The sequence below is a fragment of the Octopus bimaculoides genome, chromosome 13 (assembly GCF_001194135.2).
Source record: "Octopus bimaculoides isolate UCB-OBI-ISO-001 chromosome 13, ASM119413v2, whole genome shotgun sequence".
Lineage (NCBI taxonomy): Eukaryota > Metazoa > Mollusca > Cephalopoda > Octopoda > Octopodidae > Octopus > Octopus bimaculoides.
Genome location: NC_068993.1, coordinates 61,319,939 through 61,326,897, shown reverse-complemented (window position 1 = coordinate 61,326,897; position 6,959 = coordinate 61,319,939).

Below are 6,959 nucleotides of genomic sequence, written 5' to 3'. Positions count from 1 at the left end.
AGTTTATGTCTACATTTAATTTGCCGTTCGTGAAAAGAATTGAGTAATGTATCTGAAATGTTTATATCAGTAAAGTAATATATATATATATATATATATATATATGAATATGAGTGAGAGAGAAAGAGAAAGCGATATGTAGTTTGTGTATTAGGTGTGTGCGTGTAAATGTATGTATGTATGTATATGTGCATATGTGTCACTCATTAGAAGATCAATTAGTCACCGTTGCTAATTCAGCTGACTCAGATCTTTTCTAAGGTATGCACCAAATTCCTAAAACACCACCACCAACAACAACAACACCACCAACACCATTACCATCTCTACCAACACCTTCATTAGCAGTAGGAACACTGCTACAATCATCAAGATTATTGCATGCAAGGCATGCCATTTGAATATTTACAACAGCCTGAATTTTTACCTTAAAGTTTGTCTGGAACAATAAAATTTCCAAATTCATCAACATTTCCCGACTGTCTCAGCCTCATCTTCAGGATGTGGAGCCATTTCGTCTTTGGTGCTGCTGTTTTCATAATGAGCAGTTTATGTTTATACAAATTTTCCCATTAAGCTATATATAAATATAGAAAGAAATATAAAACAAAAAAATGTTCTTGATGAGGACTAATGGTTTGTGTAATGACTTTGTTTGACTCTTTTGTGTTCAAATTTAATGTTTGTTTATTCAAATTGCTTTGAATTAATCCCATAGCTCCGAGATTTCGATGATGTGATTGCTAATTTTTAGAATGACATTGCAGAGAAGGTGTGAGAGACCAGCTCAGGTTGTTTGAACATAAAAGAGCTAGAACATTTGGGTCAGTTTTGGTCGGTTTAGATATGAAAAGGTTAAACATGTTCCGCAAAAAATAGCTGCTAAATTACCCTCAAAACATACTCTACCATTTCAAAAATGGACACACTGGATAATTTGTTCCTGCGAGACATGATGGTCACAAGTGGAACGTCTTTGACTGTAAGGCTGTTTTGGAGCTAAACAACACAACAGCAACAGCAGCAACAACAACAACATTCTTACCATGACCATCACCTCTTTCCTCATAGTCTTTTTGCATAGAAACTGATATGTGGCTAAAAAACAATCGCAACAACAACCACAACAACAATGACTGCTTATGTAAATGGAATGAAAGAGATATTACTGGTAATTGAAACTGAGTTGCAGATTTACCATTCCATTTCTCTCTTGCTTCTGCTCACCAAAATCTCCATTACTTAACCAAAAATAACTGAACAAACAAACAAGGTTTTGTGTTGAACCAGTGAGTGTAACATCATTAATTTGTGAGGAAATTGTTAAAAAAAAAAAACCTTTATTTATTTATTGTTTTGAGTATATGTTTCCAGGGTTAAACAACAACAACAACAACAACAATTGTAAGAACAACAGCAATAAGAAGAACAACTATACTGTTGAATAACATCTACAACAACAACAACGACAACAGCAACAAGAAAGAAAAAAGAAGCAGGACAGGAAGGATGGAGAAGATAGTTAAAAATACACACACATAAACACACACACACACAAAGACACACAAACACATATACACGCATATATACACACACATACGCACATGATTGCATGTATGTATGTATGTATGAGTGTGTGTGTGTATGTGTGTGTGTGTGTGTGTGTGTATGAGTGTGATGTGTATATGTGTGTACGTTTGTATTTATGTTTTCTAGTCTTTCTGTTTTTTCTTTCTGTTATTGTTGTTCTTCGTTTACAATATTTGGTTTTTGCTGGTGTTGTTTAACTCTGGAAATATACACTCGAAATTAAAAAAATGAACTTTTTCAACAATCAGCCACACACACACATACACACACACACACACACACACACAAAGAGCTGGCATTTTGTCAGTTACGATGATGAGGGTGTTCCAGTTGATCCGATCAATCAATCAACCTACTCATGAAATTGAGCCCTCCACAGACACACATACCCTTAACCCTTTAGCATTTAAACCGGCCATATCCAGCCAAGATTTTCTACTTGCTTTATGTTCAAATTGGCCAGATCCAGCCTCTCGCACCAAACCTACAATGTCATTCTTAAAAATAAACAATTGCATCATCGAAATCTCTAAACTTCAAGATAATGCATGCTTAATTCAAAATGAAGTGAATAAATAAATCTTTGACAGAGTAATTTGAGTGCTGAAGGGTTAATGTAGTTCTCAGGGAGATACAGTGTGACACTGACACTCATTGGCCCCTTTTGAATTACAGGTAGAAATCATTTTTGTCAGCTGGGTGGACTGGAGCAATGGGGAATAAAATGTCTTGCTCAAGGATACAACATGCCATGACAAAGAAAAAATATGCTCTGATGTGGAAAACAGCTTTCCTCTGGATTCCAGTGTTGTCAGGAAACCCCACTGATAGGAAATCCAATGTCTCAATAATGAGATCTTGGCTGGAATTTACATAACGTGTGTATGTGGGTGTCTGTCTGTGTCTCTATATATTCATATGTGCATATACGTGTGTTTATGTGCATGCATGTGTGTTTATGTTGTTTATGTTTATGTCTTTTTGTCATGACATCACATGATAGCTGTAAATGAGTGTCACTGTCATACAAGCAGTGTCATTCATTTTCAATTTTCCACTAAAACATGTCTGGCCATGGGGCAAATATATTGGAAACAGGTGAGTGTTGGTGACAGGAAGGGCATCTAATCATAGAAAATCCACCTCAGTAAATTCTGTCCAACTCATGAAAGCAGGGAAAAGTGGTTATTAAAATGTTAATGATGTTAATGATGATGATGTATTCCGTAAAATGGAGTTTCTTCAAAGATATTCAAGTCTGGAATTACACAGGTTCATTCAAGAATAGGGATTCCCATCCAACAGAAATATCTTTGATTACCTTTTTCAATCCCCCTCCCATCCTAAATATAATCTAACATTGGTTTTAACTGATTTATGTACATTATTTACATTAGACAGATATTTGTCCTCATCTTGTTTGTTGTTAACACAATGTTTCGGCTGATATACCCTACAGCCTCCATCAGGTGTCTTGGGGAAATTTCGAACCTGAGTTCTCATTCCTAAGGTATTTTTCGATGCTATTATTATTATTGTTCAGGTCACTGCCTGGAAATGAAATCAGAATTTTGGAATTAGTAGCCCACACTCTTAACCATATGCCCGTGGACAATTATGGAGTGAATTTTAGGGCTTACAAACGTTGTGTTTAACAACAAACAAGATGAGGACAAATATCTGTCAAATGTAAATAATGTAAATAATGTACATAATTCCTCATCTCTTAAATACAGAACTAATTTTTGGTTCTGAAATTTTACATTCATCACCTCCATCAGGCTTTGATTTTTGTTTTCTCAGTAATTTAATTATTTCTGTGGCTCCTACGGAGGAACCAGCAATGCTCTCAGGTAAGTACCAGCTGTAGTACATATCAACCAAGACAGGAGCATAAAGTCTGCCACGTATGAATAGAGTTTTGTTCTTTCTCTCCCTCTGCTAATGCTTCTAACATGGTCTTTGCTTATCTGAACCTGCTGACTCTGTTACCACATTACCTCTTACCTCTTCCACTAAATCTCCTCTGCATCCACCTCCTCATACTCTTTTTTTCTCCAACACCTCCACCATTTCTTTCACTCCTCCACTCTCCATACTGAATGCCTTTTTTTCTTCTCCAGAACATCCGGCCTCAACCACAAACGTATAACAATTACAAACGAACATTAATTTCATTATTCCCACTCTGTCGCAGTCATTCCCATCTCCCTGTCTAGCAAAGCCATGGAAGAAAAGATACCGGTGGGGGTGGAGGAGGGGGTTAGCACCAGTACCCACCTACCTCAGATTAACGAGTAACAAACTAAGCAGGTGGGGGAGAGATGGAGGAGGAGGAGGAGGCAACCATAAGTTAGAAAACACTTCAGTTTTACCTGACCCTTATCTCATTTGTTTTTCTTTTTTGATATATTTGCTTAATTAAGAAGGGCTGTGCTCTCAGACATTTTCACACTCACTAAATGCAGGAATTGTTATCTTGGCCCAAATCAGCTTTGACTGAGCAGATCTATAATCAAAGGTGTTCTAACCATGACCATCCCCCCCTGTTTTTTGTGTGTGTATGTGTGCCTGTCTATCTATCTATCTATCTATCTATCTATCTATATAATATAATACATATATATATATATATATATATATATATATATCATAGGCACAGATATTGCTGTGTGGTAAGAAGTTTGCTTCCCAAGCACATGGTTCTGGGTTCAGTCCCACTGTGTGGCACCTTGAGCCTTGGACTGATCAAAGCCTTGTGAGTGGATTTGGTAGACGGAAACTGAAAGAAGCCCTGTGTGTGTGTGTGTGTGTGTGTGTGTGTGTGTGTGCATGCACTCCGGAAAATGCTCGAAAAATAAGAGGTGTTACCTTAGTTCATTGGTAGTGAACAGCTGACACCGTAGCACATCTCCAGCGTTAGAAGCTGTTCAAAGGCAATAATGATAATAATAAGAATAATGATGATGAACTTATTGTATACAGTGCTCAGGTGCACTGCAACTCATCAGGAAAAGTTGTCAAAAGTGCACAAACAGTGCATAGAATAATGCGCAGAAAGTGAACAGCGAAGGAGTCATTTAAAAAAAAATGTGAGTGGGGACATCAGGTGCACTGTTGGCAAATTTCAGGAAGCATGGAAGTTTTGAAGGATGTAGTGTCTTGGCAGCTAACCACTGATGCGGGTAGTTTCTTCCATGCTTCAGCAATTCTGCATATGGAAAAAATGTTTCTGAAAGTGATGGGTGTTGTGTTGTTTTTTGATTTTGTAAGCATTTCCGTGGGTGTTAGGTGTATGGGATTCAAAAAGGTGCCTAAGGTTGTTGTTGGAAAGATGGCAAATAATCTTGTAGCTGTTTACCAAGTTAGTTGCCAGACATTGGAGCTTTAATGTATCTATGCCCAGGGAAGCAAGACATTCAAATTTTCCGTTTGCTTCTTCCTATAAGAAAAAAAAAAAAAAAAAACTCATGGCACTAATATGGGTCCTATTAAATTAATTGTCGAGTACTTTAGTTCCTTAATACTGGAATATGACACCACTTCTTGACATCCTGGTTATATTAACAGGGTAAAATCTTAAACTACTGTTTTAATGTCTTTCATTATTTTTAAAAACTAGTATGTGATTGAGACAGGTTTGGCTGCTATTTCTAGCAGATCGATTGATTACAGAAATTCTATACAAACCCGTGTAGTTACAGAATGTAAAAACCTTTAAAATAGACACAATGTAAATCAGTGGCACCCCACAAGAATCCCCAAACAAAATTGACGGTAGCACAGCGACCAAAAGTTCTTCAGTGAGATATTTGTTTAATACTTTCTCAGTTTCATTTATTTAACGGCTCTGCTATGGAATTATATTTTAAGCGTAATAATAGTTACATAAGGGAAAGAAGTGTCCGGTGAAACAAAGTTGTAACTGCTTCGATTTAAAATATAAAGCAATTATAGAGTTGTGTCCCTTGAATAAATTTATAGTTACCTCCCTTGAAAAAGTAGAAATATGAGATGACATTGAAATTATTAATTTGAAAAATTAATTTTATAAGGAAGAAACCAGCATTGGCAATATTAGTACGAGGATAGCAGTTACGTAATGGACACCACATGGTTTCTGGCAAAATGCTTTGCAGTATTTGGTTACATAATTAATGCCCTGCGAAGGGAAAATCTGTGGTTAATTATTTGTGTTTCCTGCCACTTTCGACTACATAGTTTCAGGTTCGAACTCACAGCGCAGCACCTTGGGCAAATATCTTCTTCTATGGGTTCGGATCAACCAAAATCTTGTCCGTAGAAGTTATGGAAACCCGTCCTCTTCGTATAATTAATCTGTCATTCACCTAAACCTTGGGGCCATTTAGTGGAGTATAGCCTGTTGCAAAACTCTACCATAGAAAAGGTATGGGTGGGGTGATACTGAAGTGAATAGTAGTTTTGGTAGTAAAATTTGAAGTGGAGGGAAGAATACAAAGATGTGAAATTACTATAAATAGACGTCTGTGATAGGTTAGTGGTAGGTAGGAATCAGAGAGGAGGAAAGAAGGCATAATGACATACGTATGCATGCACTCACATACATATACATGTGCGAATATGTATACATGCATATACACACACACACATATATATACAGACATATACATACACCTATACATAAACATACATATATATACATGCATGCTCACTCGAATCCGTAAATGTATTCATACACACATATGCATGCGCATACATGTACATATGCAGCACATGCACATATGTACACACAGGCGCACGTGCATTTACAGTCACATGCATGCACGCCTACAGGTACTTGCGTATACACATATACACACACATTCATATATATTTGTATATATACATATACACGTACACATACATACGCACACACACAAACACATACATATATGCTCTTCAATAGAAAGGAATAAGAGAAAATAAAGAAAGAGAGAATTAAATTAAAACTTGTGGATTTAGCAATTAAGAATATATATATTTCTTTTCTCTTATGAATCTAACAAGTTCTCTATCCCTCATTTATTTAATACAATTGTTAAATTATTTATTTTGATACATCAGCTAATAGTAAGGGTCTCAATGTGTATTCCGCTATTTGATTAATACAACATCATTGGTTCTAGACATTTATTTATTCACATAATGTCTATTTAATTATATCTATTATACCTATTCCTACAATGTCTATTTAATTTTATTTATTTGAATTTATTAAACGTATATTTTATCCTATGTGGGCAATAAAAACCTATTATATTAATAAATTGATTTTATCTGTGATCAAACTCTCCATTTTCGTTATATGTATGTACATATATATATATATATATATATATATATATATA